Here is a 6910-nt window from a genome sequence, read left to right on the forward strand (position 1 = left end):
TTCAATAAGAAAGAAGGACAAAAGTGACAGTCACTTAAGACTATTATTTGAGAATTGAATACAAGTTTCAGAATCCCTAAAGCTAGAACTGGAACTGATCTTCCATCTCCAACATTTAGGAACCTTTCGCTTTCTTCAAATCTCTCACTGACCTGTAGTCCCTGCAACGAATTACAAATATTAAAAGAACTTCCGGTATCCAATACCCAAGTCGAATTATCACATATTGAAAAATTACAAGGTGTTATCATATAAGTACCTTGATCTGTAACTGATTGCATCTTTTTCTTTGGCCTGTTCGGGTCAAGAGAGGCAATGTACTGAGGACAGTTCCTCTTCCAATGCCCTTGCTTCTTACAGTAGAAGCACTCTACCTTACTCTAATCAGCCTTCTTATTCTTAGTTTGATTTTGCTCTGCACGATGCACCTTTTTTCTTTTGATTTTTGTTTTTCTTCTTCCCTTTCTTAAAAGGACCACGACCCTTGGACGAAGCTCCCACTAAATTCACCGACCCTTTTAGGAGTTGGTGATCCTTCTCAAAAGTTTGTAGTAAACCCAACAATTGGTGATAATTTACTACCGATTTCGTCATACAAAAGTTGGTGAGAAATGGGCGGTACGAATCAGGAAGAGAGTTCAGTATAGCATCTTTCCCCAATTGATCATGAAGGAAAAAACCGAGAGTGCTCAGGCGCTCGATCAACTCAATCATGTACAACACATGATCAGTCACCGATGCCCCATCCTTCATCCGTGCGCTGAAAATAGCACAACTAGTCTTATGTTTTTCAACATCGTCGGGTGTGCCAAAAGATTCGTTCAACACTTGAACGATTTTTTCGGGCTGGGCGTTCTCGAACCAGCGACTGAACTCGTCGCTCATTGCAGCAAGCATAATGCATCGGACAGTGATACGGTCACTGAGCCACTTCTGATAAGTTTCTTTGACCGCACCCTGCGCATTAGCAACAGGCTGCTCAGGTGCTGGATCCGTTATCACATAAAGGATCCGTTCATGCTCTAGCACAATCTTAAGTTTTCTAAGTCAGTTATTGAAATTGGGTCCAGTCAACTTGTCATTATCCAACAATGAACGAAGTGACAAATTAATGGCCATTTCTGCATAAAAAGAAAATCGGCTATCAGTATATGGCCATTTCTGCATAAAAAGAAAATCGGCTATTAGTATATGAATTGACAATATCCTAAAGACTTGGACTTTAGTCTAAAGGTCTTTCCACCATTTTATACAAATTTGTAGTCTCTACCTCAAATTCGAAGAATTACACTTAAATCTTTAGTGAACACTAGAACCCAATTGATCGCATATGGGCCCGAGTGTGGCTCGTCCAACCCATATGCACCTATTGGTAGGTTATGAACCAATTGTTTCACCAAATAATTTCTAGTGATAATTTTGCCCCAGTCTCTTTGGCAGGCGTGTGGCGCCTCTATCGAAGATTCTAGTTAGGTCCAACCATTAAATGATAGGGTTCCGTGTAATCAACTAATAGATGACCAAGTTCGAGTGTGGTTTGGCCCACCTGACTATCTATTGAAGGTACACTCGACTCATCATATATCAAATGACAATTCCAATGCCCGATAAGCACCAGGCATGTGGCGCCTCCAATGATTATCGAAATATTGGACTCATTATCATCTAACTACTTAATGGGAGGCTATGACCTAGTTATCCCCATAACTATTTCATTTTAAGGACCTAATAATTTTAGAGGATTAAATTAGGATAGATAAGAAGATCCGGTTTACCTAAATTCTCCCACTAACTTCACCAAGTCAGATTATAAAGAATTAGATTCAAACCGGTTAAGGAGGCACCTAAAACAGTCAAACTGATTTTCCTTACAGGCATGGGTTAACTCGAATTATTAAATGATTCAATCAAAAAATGATTGACCAAATCGGCTAGATAAGTGAGATCGGTGGAAGGGATATGTCATTAACTCGACAAAGACGCATCAGTGCGAGTAGCTTCCAATTAAAAACCACCGGTTGAGTCTGCCAAACTTACCTTAGACACCAACTGGTTAATCAATTTTGATTTTGACTATCCTAATGACTCGGGCTCAACCACGGAGCCTAAATCAAGCTCCATCTTGGTCTGATCAAAGACATAGAACTGATCAATCTATAACTATTATAAATTGAATTGAGTTATCTTGATTTGATCTAATTACTACTTAGTTAGATTTAATCAATTAACTCAATCATTCCATGATTTGATTCTAACCTTAGGTCTAACCCAATTAGAGAACTTGACTTGAGCTAACCCAAACCCCCAAGACTTATGCAATTTGTCATTAAAATTCAATTCACAATTCTAGGTCACTTAATTCTCAATTAAGTGTAGTTTTATGAAAAAAAATTTAGATCATTGTATAAGTCTTAAATTAGATGTTAATTACAAATTTTTAGTTCTTAAAATCAGATCTAAATTTGTGAATTAAACATTCTGATTTCATATTTAATTCATGTTTAAATCATTAACGATTTATGTTCATATATCACATATATAAACTAACATGAATTAACTTAAATAACATGCATCATAAGCATTTATTTTCAGATCTTATATGTCTTACAAAATCAGAGATTAAAAGGATCATAAATTGCATTTAGATCTAATCTAAATAAGTTTATGATTTCAAATTTTATATGTTCAATATATCACATATATTAATCATAAAATATGCATCACATGCATCCAAATTTTAGATCTAGTTAATCATGCAAAAATAGTAATTAAATCATTCATAAATCTTCTTTAGATCTGATCTAAACATATTTATAAATCTCAGATTTAATTATAATTATTTTAAGCATAAATTGTTTAAACATTCAACTGGCTCTGATACCAATTGAAGGGAAAAGCTGGTTTTTGCATTCAACCTGGCTCTGATGCGGGCGTGGGTTTAGTCCCACATCGGTTATTCGCTGGGTAGATCTTGGGTACTTATACAGGATCAAGAAACTCAAATAATACCTTCCGGCTAGCTATTTTGGGTGAGGTCCTGGGTTGTTAGAAATGGTATCAGAGCGGACCCGGCCCCATAACCTATGTGGACTAGGGGACACTGCAGCACGGATCCATTGGGCTGACCACGGGCCAATCGTGGTGTTTGTGATTTGATTTGAATAGATATGAATCCTTAGCCTGACGAGGACGTCAGGGCTTGAACGAGGGAAGTATGTGAGGACCCGTGCGGACGTGTGTTTAGTCCCACATCGGTTATTCGCTGGGTAGATCTTGGATACTTATACAGGATCAAGGAACTCAAATAATACCTTCCGACTAGCCATTTTGGGTGAGGTCCTGGGTTGTTACAAATTAAAGTCCAATAATTCAATCAAATTGAATTTATTAGTAATCCAATTACTAATTAACCCTCCAATAATTCAATAATTATTTTAATGCAACTTTTGCTTAGGATAATTTTGTCAATCGAATTGACCAAATTATCCCTGAATGATTCTTAATCATTAATCAGCCATTTGATCAACCTAGAAACTTCTATGCGTGTGACCCCATAGGTTCGAACCTAAGCCGGTAGCACAAGAACAACTTCTTGTACTAATCGAAATGACCATCTAGCAATGGTACCCGACGTCCGGATAGGCCGAATGATCGCAAAACAACATTCAAGAATCCTTGGACTATGGTTACCGTATAATTTATCCCTATAACTCTTAAATGCCAGGATGACTTCAGAGTTCTGTCAACTCTGTAATAAGTACATCCATGATGTGATTCAACTTTAGAAATCCTGTGACTTCTCACAAGGATTACCCTGGCCAAGATTTTGCTAAATTGAACACAAGGCATTATCTCCTGTTTCCAGGAGGGGTCAATTCCATCTTGACTCACAACTGACTACGCAAGTACTTGACTATACCCAGTGACCTTCCGTCACTGAATTAGAAATTCAGGTAGTCCGGTACCAAAGTACAGTGAGTTGCTTGCTAGTCACAGGTTGCGGTCTCAAGTCAGAGGGTTAAACTTATACCCATATCCACTCAGATCATCTCTTGACGGTAGAGCGTTCCAGAATTGGTCACGTTCAGTGAAATGTACTCCTACACTTCACCTGTGTGACATATCAGTGTCTCCACACTCCTTGGTTAAGAGGACAACCAACGTATATGTCATACAACGACCTAATCTCGATAATGCTGTCGTCCTAGTAACAGCATATCATTTGATCGCGAACAGTTTTAAGGACTTGAAGATAAATCCTCCTTTATCATAAAACAAGTCCTATGGACTTTATCATATAAGAGTTCATTTGAAGATGTACAATGAAATGATGAACAATGCCAAATAACATTTTATTAATTTGTCAATTCATTTACAAAATTTAATCATCAGTGCACTGACGATTAACTCTTAGAATACAATTCCTAACAGGCCACGATCCATCCCAGAAAGAAAATAATAAGAAAAAAAAGAAGAGAAGGGAAACCAAAATAAAAACCCTCCGAGTAGACAAAGGGGGGGGGGGGGGGGGGGAAGGGCACCTACTGAAGTTTTCGCCGGAAATATCGACGAGTCAGAGAGGAAGGATCGCGATGATCGCCTCGGGATACTGCCGGAAGGAACAGAAGGGCAGAAAAAAGAAGAGAACGGGGATCGATTGTGGCGGCGGCCAAATAAGAGCCCTTAGGGCCAGAATGGGAGTTTATATATACCTCTCCGACGGCCCGGATCGGCGAGGCTGGATCCCGCCTTTCGTCTAGATTGTGCCACGCGTCGGCCCCGAAGATCGAAGCGGTATATTCAATTTAGATCGATGCCTTGAATGCAGAATCAGGGAAGCGATCCATTGGATCGCGGAGCCCCATCATGAGCTCACGATGCGAGGACGCTTCGAAAAGCGAAAAGGTGTCGCCCCGTCTCCTCCCATTAAGGACGCCTTGAAGCACGCGGAGCGCCGAAATAATTCAAAATCTCCTGGCCCACACCAACACGGTAAAAAATAGCTACTTCCCGCGCTCGAGCTCGCGAGCGGCTTGAACTCGGAAGTCAGGGGGTAGTGTTGGGGAAAAGATGAGTCACTCCGAAACATATGGGCGTGTGGCTAGCACGTGCCTGGAGGCGCCCGACCTGAAGGCGCCCGACCTGGAGGCGCCTGCCCGACTTTAAGGCATGCAACCGGGCTCGACGTCCGACTAGACACTCGACTTCGAGACGCCCCGTCCGAACACTTGACCTCGGCATCCTCGACTTCGAGAGCCCGACCTCCCAACCGCACCACCCACCTGCTGCGATCACATCCTCCTGTAGTTCAACCAGGGACCATGCCCTGCTACCGCCGTCAACAATTAATGCGCATGGCCTCTGCTGATCTCTGGCTCACTCAACAATTAATGCGTATGGCCTCTGCTGATCTCCGGCTCACTCAACAATTAATGCGCATGGCCTCTGCTGATCTCCGGCTCACTCAACAATTAATGCGTATGGTCTCTGCTGATCTCCGACTCACTCAACAATTAATGCATGCTATCTATGGATCTCAAACCCTTCACGGCAAACAGCTGACCTGCTCGGCTACGTCTGATCAGCCACGACGACTTACTGGCTCCGGCCTGATCTCCTACGACAGTGCAATAATTCACACGATCGTGCATTAATTCGGATGATATGCTCAATTATGACGGTAACCCATTCGCGCTGTCACATCGCAGGTACATATATATTCCTCTATAAAAGGAAAACCCCTCCCTTAGAGGGGGTTGAACTCTGAAATTCAAGAGACATATTTGCTCCTACACATTAGCCCCCTCTGACTTAAGCATCGGAGGGCCGACGCCGGAAACCCCGGCTACTGGCTTTTTGCAGGTCCCCAGGAGGACGTCGTCCGCCGACGGACCGCCACCCGCCAACTCTCGCCGGAGCTCCTCCTTCTCAGCCGAGCGGTCACCCCCGGATCCAAATTCCAGCAACAGTTGGCGCTAGAGAAAGGGCCCCGCCCACGCACAGACCTTCCCGCTGGGGGGGCTGTGTTGTGGGATGGGTGCTCCAGTTTTGTCCCACATCGGCTAATCAGCGGAAAGGTCTGTGCCTTATAATGAGGAGGTGCAAACCTTTCCTCCAGAGGGCCCTTTTGTGGGACAAAACCGTGCGGGCACGGGGATACTCATCAGGCGAGCCCCCGGGACCCAGAGCGGACAATACCTCTGGAAGGGATGCGGATGCTTTCCCTGCTCGGCCGGTGTGCAGGTTGGTGTCGGGGTGCAAACCCTGTGTGGGATGGGTGCTCCAGTTTAGTCCCACATCGGCTAATCAGCGGAAAGGTCTGTGCCTTATAATGAGGAGGTGCAAACCTTTCCTCCAGGGGGCCCTTTTGTGGGACAAAATCGTGCGGGCACGGGGATACTCATCGGGTGAGCCCCCGGAACAGGGATACTCATCGGGCGAGCCCCCGAGACCCAGAGCGGACAATACCTTTGGAAGGGACGCGGATGCTTTCCCTGCTTGGCTGGTGTGCGGGCTGGTGCCGAGGTGCAAACCCTGCATCAGATGGCACTAGAAGGAGGGCCCCGCCCACGCACAGACCTTCCCGCTGGGGGGCTGTGTTGTGGGATGGGTGCTCCAGTTTAGTCCCACATCGGCTAATCAGCGGAAAGGTTTGTGTCTTATAATGAGGAGGTGCAAACCTTTCCTCCAGAGAGCCTTTTTGTGGGACAAAACCGTGCAGGCACGGGGATACTCATCGGGCGAGCCCCCGGGACCCAGAGCGGACAATACTTCTGGAAGGGACGCGGATGCTTTCCCTGCTCGGCCGGTGTGCAGGCTGGTGCAGGGGTGCAAACCCCGCATCAGATGGTGCTAGAAGGAGGGCCCCGCCCACGCATAGACCTTCCCACTGGGGGGCTGTGTTGTGGGA

This window comes from Phoenix dactylifera, chromosome 12 (assembly GCF_009389715.1).
Source record: "Phoenix dactylifera cultivar Barhee BC4 chromosome 12, palm_55x_up_171113_PBpolish2nd_filt_p, whole genome shotgun sequence".
Taxonomy (NCBI): Eukaryota; Viridiplantae; Streptophyta; class Magnoliopsida; order Arecales; family Arecaceae; genus Phoenix; species Phoenix dactylifera.